This window comes from Rhinichthys klamathensis, unplaced genomic scaffold (genome assembly GCF_029890125.1).
Source record: "Rhinichthys klamathensis goyatoka isolate OS25496 unplaced genomic scaffold, OSU_Roscu_1.1 h1tg000228l_1, whole genome shotgun sequence".
Classification (NCBI taxonomy): Eukaryota; Metazoa; Chordata; class Actinopteri; order Cypriniformes; family Leuciscidae; genus Rhinichthys; species Rhinichthys klamathensis.
In genome coordinates this window covers 412,501-426,060 of record NW_026606752.1, presented here as the reverse complement: position 1 = coordinate 426,060, position 13,560 = coordinate 412,501, and positions in this window count along the sequence as shown.

Sequence of the window (13,560 nt, the reverse complement as noted above, 5' to 3'; positions counted from 1 at the left end):
ATATAAATATTAAAGATTAATAAAACGTTACTCTCACTTCAGTTATTTTGGAGGTTCAACAGGAACACGAATAGTTGGTACCGGTCCAGGAGCCGCTTCTTAGCAAAACCAGCTTTATACTGACCCTCCTCGTTTATAAGCAGTCTGGTGTGTGAAATGATTCGCGCAAATATGAAAGCATTGACGTTGCTCGTGGGGAATATTCCCTTCGAAAACAAACTCAACCACTGCGTCTTCAGCGGTTCGGATTTAGGAACATTAAAATGACTGTGTTCGTTATTACACCCAAGAACAGAACACCAAAATCGCTTAGACGCCATTCTGCTCATAGACAGTGCTCCAGCATATCAACAATGAGCGCGCCGGTCGCGCGGACTATGATTGACAGCTCGCTCACGAGCGAGGGCGGGTCTGTGTTGAAACCCGGCTGTCAATCAACAATCGCGGGAGGGGCGTCCGACCGTGTGACGTCACACGGGCGAACGGCTCGATTTGAGACAGGGGAAAACATATAAGGAGATTAAAACAAAAACACTGGATGGATTTTTATCATTTTATGATGTTTGTGTACAGGCACTGCCAACACACATTTCAGTACAATCAACTTGTAAAAGTGCATGTACCATTATATGACCCCTTTAATATAAACCTACAATGAAAAATATGTCCAATAATTTAAGTTATGTCACAGTTATCTGGACTCATTCATCTTTAGTTTCACTTTCATGGACTTTCAAGGTGTTTCTCAAACGGAAAGCTACATCCTGCCGAGTTCCGTATCCGGAATCTAGTTCAGTCCTTCTGAAAATATAAGGCTAATAAAGTCCTCCACAGCAATTAAACGCTAGAATGAGGCGGTCTAGTAAGAGCGCATGGCTACGTCACAGCACAAAAATACTATTAAAAATTAATATATATTAACTGGCTTTTTATTAATGCAATACAGACGATGGTCTCCCAGTGGCTTACATTATTGGCAGTTTATAGTGTTAGTGATTAATTTACAGCAAACAAAAGTTAACATCTAGGCTATGCTTTCATGTCAAAAAACATTACTTTTGTCTAACATTTCATAATAAACTCAGACAAGCTCAGTACAGACTCGTTTTCCGTCAGTTTATTTTTGCGAATTGGAATGTGCAGTGCAAAGGATTGTGGGGTATTTAAGGCCGCGAAGGATACATCCGATGAGTCCTTCAAAACATGCCGAACTTAATTGGACACTAATCCTACAACACAGCAGCTCATCATTTAGTTCGTTATCTCTGTGTATTTAGTTCCTCAGTTTTCAGTCTTAGTTGTCGGTTGATCGTGTATGGTAGTGTTACGTTTACATTTAGGGTGTGTACTACCCGTTTGGATTGCTGCCTGTATTTGATTATTATTATTATTAAACTGGAATCTGAATTTGATTGGCTGAGAGCTCCCAGCCATGCGATATTCCCACAGTATCAGTACTGGAACCGTTTCACCGTTTGTATCACTCCGCTTGTAACATTTCTCACAGAGTTTCATGGCGGATGAGCAAACCCACCATAATTTATTATACTGTTATTGTGTCACGGAATGTAGTTCTAAGAGTTTTTCTAGGTGAGAAGAGAATGTAGTTATTTAGACCTCAAATAGGTGAATAACGTATGGTCCAGACTGTCAACGGCCGTTCAGTGCTCATGTACCCGCCGAGAACAGCTTTATCTCGTCCAGTCTCCAGGATTTTGCTGCTTATATAGGCTACATAGTTTAAGCATGAGGTATTATTCATTTTGGGTATATCGAGCATGCAATCTTTGGTCTTATTCATTTATTAGGCCTACTTTTTCCAGAAGATATCGATTTGGCCAAGGGCAAAGTTTAGTTTCATAACTTTATATTTAACTGAAATTCTGTACTAGTGCTGCTTTTGTACTTTTGACTGAACTGTTTGCTTATGTTTATTTCCTATCGTACCAACTCCTTATACTTTTATAATGGCTGATATTGTTTATTTAAATATTATTTTTCAAATAAATGAAATTTTATGTAAATAACATGCAGTATTTGGTATTGAGAAATTTGTTATTGTGATTTCGACTTCAGTGAAAGTTAGCTACATTATTAAACCATTAGATGGCAGCAAAGACTGTCTTTACCAGTGAGTCAGGAGCAGACTTTTAAATTGAAAGGGACTTAAGGTTTTTAACAATTAGAAACTAGCCTGCTTACAAATGCATTGGCTTGCTGTCATTGGAAATCCCATTAACTGTTAAATGGTCAAAGACAAAGATTTCCTCGGCAGACATTCAAAGGGACTTTGTGATTATAATTGACCTGAAGAATATCAGCTAGATTCAGGTAATGCACTCGCTTGGTCGATCTCTCTGTCATAATACTCTACTCTTCATAATACAATAAGCTTCAATGAAGCGACTCAACGTTCCTTCCTTACGGTGACATTTTAGAATTAGTAACGGAGGCTTGGGCTCAACTGTTAAACTGTCAACTTGAGATTTGAATCAATGGCGGAAGGAGTAGTTCTGCACAAAAGAGGGTTTTAAAGACACTCCATTGTTGTTTCTTTTACACACTTGTGTTGTTGAAATGTTTTATAAACGCAATACCACACTCATACAGTAGCTGTGCGCCTTGATTACATACGTCCAAATCACAGCCGTGCTGATATACAGCCATATCGCACATCTACGAATGTGATATTGCTCATAAAATACACCAGTAGATAGCAACAAGTGACTAATTTTCATGAGTGAGTCACTGAATCATTCATTCAACCGATTTGTTCGAAAACACTGATTCATTCAGGAATAAAAACAAGTGGAACACTGCATCCGAAAATAAATACTTCCTTACTATATGCGTAAAACAGTACAGCAAAAGAGTAGTATGTCCGAATACATACATTTGAAAAACAGCAGACCTGGTTGACCTATTACTTCTGGTGAGATTCTGAAATGCCCATTTGATGGACACTATCCCATGAGGCCAAGGGAGAGAGTTTATGAATGGCAGTGAAGCGACACAACTGACGCTGGTAGGTCATGTGACAGTAACAACACAGAGTGTCTGAATTTCATTCATTCTGGCCATATTCATACTATACAACATACTTTTTTAACGATCACAAAGCAAATTCAAATGTAGTACATTCAGTATGCGATTTGACACACTGACTGTGTGAGTGAGTCATTGAATTATTCACTCTATTGATTATTCAAAAAAGCTGAAACATTCAGGAACGAAACAGCTGTGTGTTGCTTTGAGACGTGCAACAGTTTTGCTGGGATTTCATGTGGAATTTGTATAAAAGTAATTTCACTCTCGCTGTTTTTTTTTGGTCAAATATCAGCAGAGCTGCGATTAAACTACAGCACTCTTGCTCACTTTTGGATCCCACTGTATGAAACAAAAGCACTTAAAATCCCTCTGAATTGTGCACTAAATGCCTTAATGTAAATGTAACTGGTTCAACACTTCTTTCAAGAACTGTAGAGTGTCTTTACAGTCACTTTACAGTATGTTATGAAATGAGAGCCACACCAGAAATACTTTTCTAGATGTAACATTTGAGAAACGTCATATTTTTCACAGTTGGGAACACTTAATATTCAACAATATTATTGATCTGGCTGCATTTGACACCATTGTGATAACTGAACTGAGCTGGACAATGACATCACTGTTTTCTCCATAGCGGCTGTATAGATAAATGAAATAAATTAATAACTTTTTTTTTACAACAGAAATGAACCATCACTGAATTTACTTAAGCTGGACTATGACGCTATTTTCTTCTAGATCTGCTGTACAGCTGAAACAAGCTTTGTTGCTTTATTTTCCTGTTTTCACTGTAAAGCTACTTTGAAACAATCTGTATTGTAAAAAGCGATAGGGTGACTTGACAGCAATTTCCTGGTTAGGGTGTGTTTACTGAGAAACTACAACTTTCTGTCATTAGGGATGATTAATTTGCACGTTTTATCTATTATTATGTCCTGCCGTCGTGTTTCCACCGGCTCACTTTCATACACTCTAAGAAAATGCTGGGTTGTTTCAACCCAACTTTGGGTCAAACATGGACAAACCCAGCTGTTGGGTTAAATTTTAAAATAACCTTTTAACCCAATCTTTGGGTTTGTCCTATTTGACCCAAATGTGTATGCATGCTTCTTTGTCATTTGTATTTTTTCCAAGCACTTGTTCTCAAAATGTAGACCAAGTGGCCTGTGGGTTTGCTTTTATAAAGGGAAACAGGATTGTATTCATTTCATACAGTTGTTCAGGGAGTCTGAGAAAGTATCTGACTGTAATAATGGGGAGTGAAGAATTCCGGGTGTGGCGAGCAACACAAGGTCACTACTGGACTCCAGTGCTTTGCTGTGCTTTCTTTAAAAACAAAGATTAAAGAGTCATACTCACTTAAATGTGTTTCTGCAGCAATGCAGTTTCATTTGTCTCACAGACATTTAATGATTGGCTTGTTTTCCATGCCATTAACAGCATGAAGGTATTGCTTGCACGCAAAGATTTACACAAAGAAACAGTGTTCTCTTTCATTTTTAATGGCTTGACTTAACGCATTAAATATTGAGAGGGGCATGACAACATGACAAAAGAGTCACAGATGTGAACTGGCTTCTGTATTTCATGTCACTATTCAAGCAAATTACAATTTATCATATTATACAAGGGACATTGTGTTTCTTTATTATTTCTTTCGTTATTCTTTATTATAATATAATTATTATTATTATATATTTATTGGATATCAATCTTACAATTTGCTGCACATTGTAAGTATTATTTTATGATTCATATTTGTATTATTGCACTGAAACATGCCCACCTAGAGCTAAATATCTTCCATCCATTATATTTAATTATATATTTTTTAGCATTTGAAATCTCTATTGGTCCATATAGTGGAGAGGCTAAGTGATATAATCGTTCAGTTTATGATACAAGCGTGAAAATTGGCATGAGCAGTCTCCATGGGTCACTTGACAAGAAAATTGTCCGAGCCACTTGAAATTTCAAGATGGCCGACATTTTTCAAGATGGCCGACACCTTAGTGGAGCAGTTGGTTTATTTGGTGATACAAGCATGAAAATTGGCATGAGCAGTCTCTGATGGTCACTAGACAATAAGCCACCCACAGCTACTTGAAATTTCAAGATGGTGGCCATTTTTCAAGATGGCCGACACCTTAGTGGAGCAATTAGGCTTAAGAAATCATTTAGTTGGTGATACAAGCATGAAAATTGCTATGAGCTGTCTCAAAGGGTCATTTGACAAGAAACTGCCCACAGCAACATAAAATTTCAAGATGGCGGCAATTTTTCAGGATTACTGCCGCCCGCCATGTGGATCTTTAAATCATACATGTTCTCATAGAAATCTATTGGGTTCCTCAAGAGACTCTTTCAAGAGAGGTAGTTTGACTGTGTTTTGTCTGAGTCCTGACCCATGACCTGTCCAGTTTGGTAAAGCCTGGAGTTGCCTCCCACCGGCATAGCTCTCAGGGTTCATTGAGGTACACAAGCTCCCTTACCACGACAAGGTTACAGTCACAAGGGAGGTTTTTTTTTTTTTTTTTAACTAACAGTTATTAAACATGTCAAATTAACACGGAGAGGTGGGGAAACAAAAATAAGATTAATAAATTAGCACAGTTGTGGTGCTGAACGGACAGTGCACCAAACAAAAAATTGAGCAATGACTAATACTGAATGTCAATAAGAACAGATCCAGAGGCAACAGCGACTCTGGCTGACACAGCCATGGAACCATGACAAACAGAAAGTATCTATGAGAAAATGTATCATTTAAAGATCCACATGGTGGGCGGCAGTAATCCTGAAAAATTGCCGCCATCTTGAAATATTATGTTGAAATTTCAAGTGGCTCGGACAATTTTCTAGTCAAGTGACCCATGGAGACTGCTCATGCCAATTTTCACGCTTGTATCATAAACTGAACGATTCTGCCAAACATAAGCACTTAGCAGCTCCACTAATATGCACAAACGAACACAAGCACATTTGGAGGACATCTAACCTTCATGGTTCAGTCAGGATCTCGCACATGCTTTGAATAAACACTGGTGGTAACAATAAAAACAGTGATACAGTGAACTTTTGACCAATAATTCCCTCAGTCAATGTTTTGAAATAGTATAGGAGCAGAAAGGAGTTGTCACGTCACATGGAGTTTTTGTTATAAAATAAAAACAAATTCCAGGAAGGGGAGTATTTTCATAATCTCAAGCTGATCAGATTGTTCCAGGTTTAACCATCTGGCCTCTCACTGGCTTTAGAACACCTCGTGACTCATACAAGTCTGTCCAGATGATAACATGAATCAGTAAATAAATCATATCTTTGAGAAAAATAAGCCATAAATAATGCAGCTTTTATATTGAAACTAAAGTTGCGATAGTCTTTTCTTCACTATTGTAATGGATATCTAAGTGAAATGGCTTCTCGAAAAATAAAAAAATGTAGGGCGGGGCTTGATTTTGTCCATTAGGAATTGATTGGATGGTTGTGGTTTGCTATTGGTCGATCTCATGTGAGTGACAGGTTGATCCCGCCCTTGCGCCAATACACACGTCATCAGAGAACAGAAGAGATGTTGCTGCAAGAGGAAGGGGAAGTTATTTAAAAAAAAATTAAATAATGATGTGCACGAATACATATTTTATAATAAATACTGCAAAATTCCATAAAGAAAAATAATAAGAATAGTCAATTTTGATTTAATGGTGACTTTAACATCATTTAAAATCATTCATAGGTCAGTTTTCTTGAAAACTATAAACACTATCTGGGTCATTCACAGTTTATTTTATTTTATTATTTTGACCTGCCAGGTTTGTTGAAAACATCTTTAATATTCAATGTATACAATGTAATATTCAATGTAATGTACATATTATTATGTAGTCTTGTCAGAGGAAGAAAATGCCTGTCTATCACAAAAACACACTGGTCAAACTCAGGCTAGTATAACAATCCTGGCCAAATATGTCAAAATTACCATTTACAGTCTATGGCATTTGTCCAACCTGTTACATGACATATTTACGGTGCAATGTGTAACAGGGTTGACCATAACAGGGTGGGCGTTTTAAGATATTAAAGTCCATTACTAGCTAGGAAAGAACATGCTAGCAGAAGATTAATGTGGTGAGATAAAGATGAGTCTGCATGAAGTGTGGAGACAAGGGGTTTTGGTCAAGTGCAAATGATTAACACCGGTTTGTAATTCCAGTAATTGGCGGAGAGATGGTAAAATAGAGCCCACAGACCTGGGAATAGGAGAGACCCCGAGGACATATTTTACATTGCTGGAGGATTGTTATGTTGACTGTGCACTGTTGACGTTGAGGAAGTAATGGGCAGTGTTGGGGTAGTTACTCAAAAAAAGTCATTAGTTACTAGTTACTTCTGTAAATTGTAATGAGATTACTTTACCAGTTACTGCGTTTGAAAAGTAACTTCACTACTTATACTTAACTTTCCCGTTTCTTAATTTACCGTGTAGGTACATGGAAAAACATCATAGCCCTATCTTAGCCTGTCTGGATATTTATAGTAAATGTATACAAAATGGCATGTAAAACCATATGAAAGAACAATATCCCCCACAAAGAAATATGTCTCACTGTAAAATCCACAAACAACAGATAAAGGAGGCTATGGTGCGGTCATTTTAAAAAGGGGTGAACACACAAGTTTCAACACAGGCTTTGGGAAACATGAGAACAAAACCAGCATTTTATTTGACTCATGGCAACAACAAAAAAATGAAGTGGTCAATGAAAAATAATAAAATAAAAGGTCCCTTTATCCCATAAAAATCTTATTCTTAATTTAAAATGCATTTTTCTAAACCTGGGCGATTGCGCGCGGCAAAAATGACGTCATTGCGGTGTGGGGTCTTGCCATGTCTTGCGCGTTGGGTGCGCAAGACCCCATTTCGCTTGGCGGTGTGCACGGCTTTTTTTGTAACAGCGCGCGCGGCGCCGCAACTGAGGATGAACGACTTCAAGCCGAATCTGCCCGAGCATGTACGTGAGTCACCCCTGTCGTTTCACAGAATAGTACAACAGCCAGCGCGTCGAGAATGAGCCTGTTTAGGCGGGATCGGCTGATCAATCAGTAGTCTCAGCCTCAGACGTCACGCCCACGGAACGTTGGCTAAACGTCTGATGCATATGGTACACTTAACTGGAAACACTTCAGGAATGTCGAAGTCGTCATCTGATTGGTTGAATTGTATCGGATTTCCGGGGGGCGCGAGTGTCGCGTTTATTTTCGGTCTGCCGGGAAACAAAGCGCAGACGTGTGATTGCGGAAGAAAAACTGTTGTGTTTACATGAGTGACAATGAGCATTTATCAAGATCAGCTGAACGTAGGATTCTCAAAAGTATGCGAGGTCGACGGCATAGACTCTTAAAGTTTTCTTCTCCTTCTTTGATTTTCTATGCTGACTTGTTGCACGCAGGTCTGTTGTTGTGGGGACATTTCCACACCCCGAAACGTGATGCTGAACGAAACGAACTGTAATTGGTTGTTTGACATGTCGGTCAAATGGCCTTATGGGCGGGCCTTGGCCAAAGAAAGCTGCTATGAATTCCAGACCTTCAGCCGTCAGTCTGAAGGTCTGGCTACGCGAGACTAGCTGATCAGTGACTCCTTCAAATGACCGGCGAGCAGGATCTTTCGCCACAAGTTTTTTTTATTGCCATGCTGGGCTGACAAATGCTTAGACAAGTTGCTCATGGAGTTGGCTGCAGTTGAAAGACACTTGTCGCCTGGACATAGAGTGCATTTCACACGAATATTTTTGTCCTTTCGAGCAATAAACTGAATGTTATGTGAATATCGCTACTGGCCGAAACCCCCTGTCTCCGTCTCCATTTCCCTTCGCACCGGCAGCTATGTCACTCAAATTGATCTCTATGGCAACGGTGCGCTGGCAAGCACACACGCACGCACACACACACACACACACACAGGCACGCACGCACGCAACACTTAAACAGACAGAACTTTACACACAGGCAAACACGGCTTGGGTAACGCAGGAAAGCACGTTCCTATAGTCTAGTAGCCTAAAGTAGTCTAGTTACCGATATTTTTAGTGAAATGCGTTACTTTACTTCGTTAGCCAAAAAAGTAATATCGTTACTGTAATCCGTTACTTTGTAACTCGTTACCCCCAACACTGGTAATGGATCTGGTGGTGCTGGAGTAGTTCATCGCTCGTATGCTGCGCAGGACTGCCGAGTGGGTCCACTGCCACCGTCCGCCGTCCAGCTGGCAGGGCATCATCTGGTGGCGAGCCCAGTGGTCAGCAAACCCCACCCTAATGTTTCTCTCTCCAGCTTTTTCTTCTTTCTCTCATCCTGTCCATATTCCCAGGTCGTGAAGCAATATGCCCGTGTCGGAGAGCGCTGGAGCCGCTGCGTCTTTTTCACCTCTCCCATCTCGCCGTCAGTCTCTTGGCCATCTTTCTGCCGCCGGGGCGGTGGGAAGGCCTGGGCCTATCTCTGTAAAGAGTATGGCGGATGCACTTTTCGTATTATCTCCGAGTAGGAATCTCCAAAGAGATTCTCACTGATCAGGGCACGGCGTTTATGTCGCGCACTTTAAGCGAATTATACGGACTTTTGGGCATTAAATTGATTCGCACCAGCGTCTATAACCCCCAAACACACTAGTCGAACAATTTAATTGCACGTTAAAATCCATGGTTCGTAAATTCGTAAGGGAAGATGCCAAAAATTGCAGTAGCACCTCAATGCAGTACATGAGATCCACGGGGAGGAGTCGGATCAAGATCCAAGGGGTGGAGATGGATTAGGGGTGGGTTTAGGGATTAGGGGTGGGTTTAGGGATCAGGGGGCAGAGATGGGTAGGTTTAGGTATATGTAAGGTGGGAGGAGTTGGATCTGGATCCGACTCCTCCCCGTGGATTTCATGTACTGCATTGAGAACCATCTCAAAAATTGGGATAGATGGTTTGAGCCCCTGCTGTTCGCGGTGCGGGAGTTCCCAAAAGCCTCCACAGGGTTTTCCCCATTTGAGCTTCTCTATGATCCTCATCCCTGTGGGGTCATTAGAGAGGCTTGGGAGGAAAGGCCTTCAAACAGCCGTAATGAAATTCAGTATGTCTTGTACCTCCGAGCAAAACTCCACACATTGGGGCGGCTCTCAATGGAGAATTTGCTCCAGGCACAGGACAAATAAAGTCGACTGTACAACATGGGTACACGAGAGCGTCAATTTACACCAGGAGAGAAAGTACTTGTGTTGCTTCCAATATCCAGCTCTAAATTACTCGCTAAGTGGCAAGGACCCTTTGTGTCCAAACGGCGAGGAGTTGGGGATTTCGATTACGAGATGCGCCGAACGGACGAGGATTTATCACCAGATTTATCACCTCCATCTGCTACAACGCTGGAATGAGGGGACTTTGGTTGAGCTAGCGTCGGTGGTTTCGGTAGAGGATGTTCTCGGACCAGAAGCGTCCCGGGGGAGATCACCTCACGCTAGCACAGCTCGACGATGTAACCAAATTGCAGACAGACTTTGCAGATGTGTTCTCGCCCCTGCAAAATGACATTTTTAGTTAGTAGGCTATATGTCTAGACAGTGGTTTCACTATATAGTTTTTGGGGGCCGTCTCATATTGTGTAATTATAATAGCCTATAAGGATTTAGTTTTGGATGGTTTTATTTATTGCCACAGTGTTTTGGTATTACATCCTACTTCAGGATTTAATATCTACTCATTTAGCAGTTATATTCAAAACCTGAACATTTTAGATATTTATAGAGAGACATGCAGTTATAAATGGTCATGTGGAAAACATTAAGATTAAGCCGTTTTGTGTGACTGGGAAATGATTGTTCATGACAGATGCTTCACATCTGAACCATGCAGTCTAATGTAATGTAAGGAACTGAAATTGTTCAGAATGAACCAGAAAGCAAAATAGAGTAGCTAAAACCAGCGGAGTTAAATATAACACTAACTTTATCCTTAAACCGGAGGTGACACATTTCTCTGACTCTACGTTTACCATCAATCCACTTTGCAATTAGCTAATTGGCTCAAGTTTTTCTTTAGAGCAGTGTGTGTCTCTAGGCATTAAAACATCCCCGTCACTGTAAGCGCAGTGTGTGACCTTATAGCACTCTGATCTGATCATAGCTGTGAACTTTTAGACTTTACATTGGTGGTTTGTCATCTAAGAAATCAAATCACAGAGGAGCATAAGATCATTAGGAGTATAACTTCCTGAAAGCTTTTTATATTTAGATGCATTAAAGGAAGCTTATGGATTATCATTATGTTACATTAGTGGAACGGAAACTGATATAGATGCATTATCATGGGTTTCTGTGCATTTCAATATCTTTGGCATATAGTTTTTGCTCATGAAGGTGGCAGTTATATTCCTCAGCAATCATTTATTTACAGAAACATGGACTTTAAATACAAATATGTGGGTGATTCTTAGATGGGCACTTTTATGTTTTTTGATCATTTTAAAAAAATACATATAATTTTGGACAAATTCCTTTTTCTTTGTCAAACTAACAATAAAACCACCTTAAAAACTTTTTACTACCTTTCTATTATGATTTCATACTTTTCAACCTCCTTATTATGTCAAAATCACTGTTTTCTCCTTGTCGCACAACCAGACTTTTTAACTTCATCAATGCAAATACAGTTTAAAAATCGGACTTTTTTGTGGTCGTGACTCATTTTATGTGACTGGAAAATGACAAAGGCAAAATGACACAATGACATTTTTAGTTATAGGCTATGTCTAGACAGTGGTTTCACTATATAGTTTTTTGGAGGCGTTTATTGTGTAATTATAATAGCCTATAAGGATTTTGTTTGAGACTGTTTTATTTATTGCCACAGTGTTTTTACATCCTACTTTAGGATTTCATATCTTTTTAAACAGACAAATCAGTTATATACATCAAACTCAGCACTGCACTAAAAACAGGTGTGGTTATGTTTAATGACTTTGGGAATTGAGTTTAATGAGTGTGATGAGTTTTAGAATTTTTCTAATAAATATCGCTACTAACGTTTCTATACATTCACGTTAATTCATTGTCATTTCCACAACACCCAGTCATTTCCATCACTACACACATTTTTAAAAAATATTTAAAAAGTTCTAATCACACATTAAAACGTTATCCACAATTTATGAGATCATGCTCTACTTAATATCAAAATTCAAGTTATTTATTTTCTAATAAGCTCTTACCCAAACCAATGTTACATTTCCGAGTGTGACAGCTGTACAGTTCAGCATTTGGTTCTTAATTTATCAAATTGACAAATGTATAATTATTGTACATTGTGGAAAAACTGGTAAAAACTAGTTACAAAAATGATCTTAGACAATTCTTGAGTGGCAAAAGTTATTCTTTTTTTAAATAATAGCTGTAGGCTATTGAGATGTGGTGGAAATTATATTTGTTTATTGCAGGTCGAAAAAATGTAAAATATTAACAGTTTCTCTTGTAATCTAAGTTTTTCCTCTTACAGACCTTGAAACTAGACACATTATTAAAATGTATGAGACTGTGATACGTGACTTTTGAACAAGTTTTTAATTCAACTTCACAAGGCTAAAAGTGCCCCCGCCCCGCTCATTTGTAGGGTCCACTCCACTTCATCAGAATTATCCGCGCACACACACTGGATTTGGCACAGCTTTTAAGGTCGGATGCCCTTCTTTACACAACCCAATAATACTGAGAGTGCGGGAAATACTCACCACCCTACGGCCAATTTGTCAAAATCCAATCTACCTAAACTGCATGGCTTTGGACTGTATGAGGCACTAATATTAAGCATAACTGCAGTTCTACCATATTCTGCTCATTTTTTAGACCACAAAGGAAGAGACTGTCATTCAGGTAGGGTAAACCTACATCCGAAAGCCTCCCATCCTTCCTGGTTTTGGTGACAGCACCTCCCGCTGTGTGAGACGTGAAGGTCTCAGCTGGCATGAATTCAGGAAGTTCATCCAAATCGAGCGAAGCCATTAGTGATCACTTTTTAGGGCCTTTCTTCATCAATTTATTATGAGGAATCTGAAGTAGGCACATGCACATTAGTCCCAGAATGTATTTGAACATTTAAATTTGCATTAACCTCCTGAGACCCGAGAGTTTGCCTGGTGTGCATTTTATAATTGTTCTTGCTATTTGGGATAAGTAGGACCTAATAAATATAATAACTAAAATTTGTTTTTGTACAGGAAGTAGTTTTTGCAGAAAATGATGTCCTCATGTGAGGACAGTGGGTCTATGATTTACCATATGATGTCCTCGTGTGAGGACACAGTACAGCAATAAAAAAAAAAACTTGTGGTTGTAAAATGGTTGTAATTCAAGAATGCTTTGGAATATAGACATATTTGGTCTTGTTTTTAAGAAGACATTTGCCAGATTATTGTAGAAGTGAAATAAATTATGAAAGTGAAACAGAAAAAAAGTTATATAAGTTTGAGTTTATG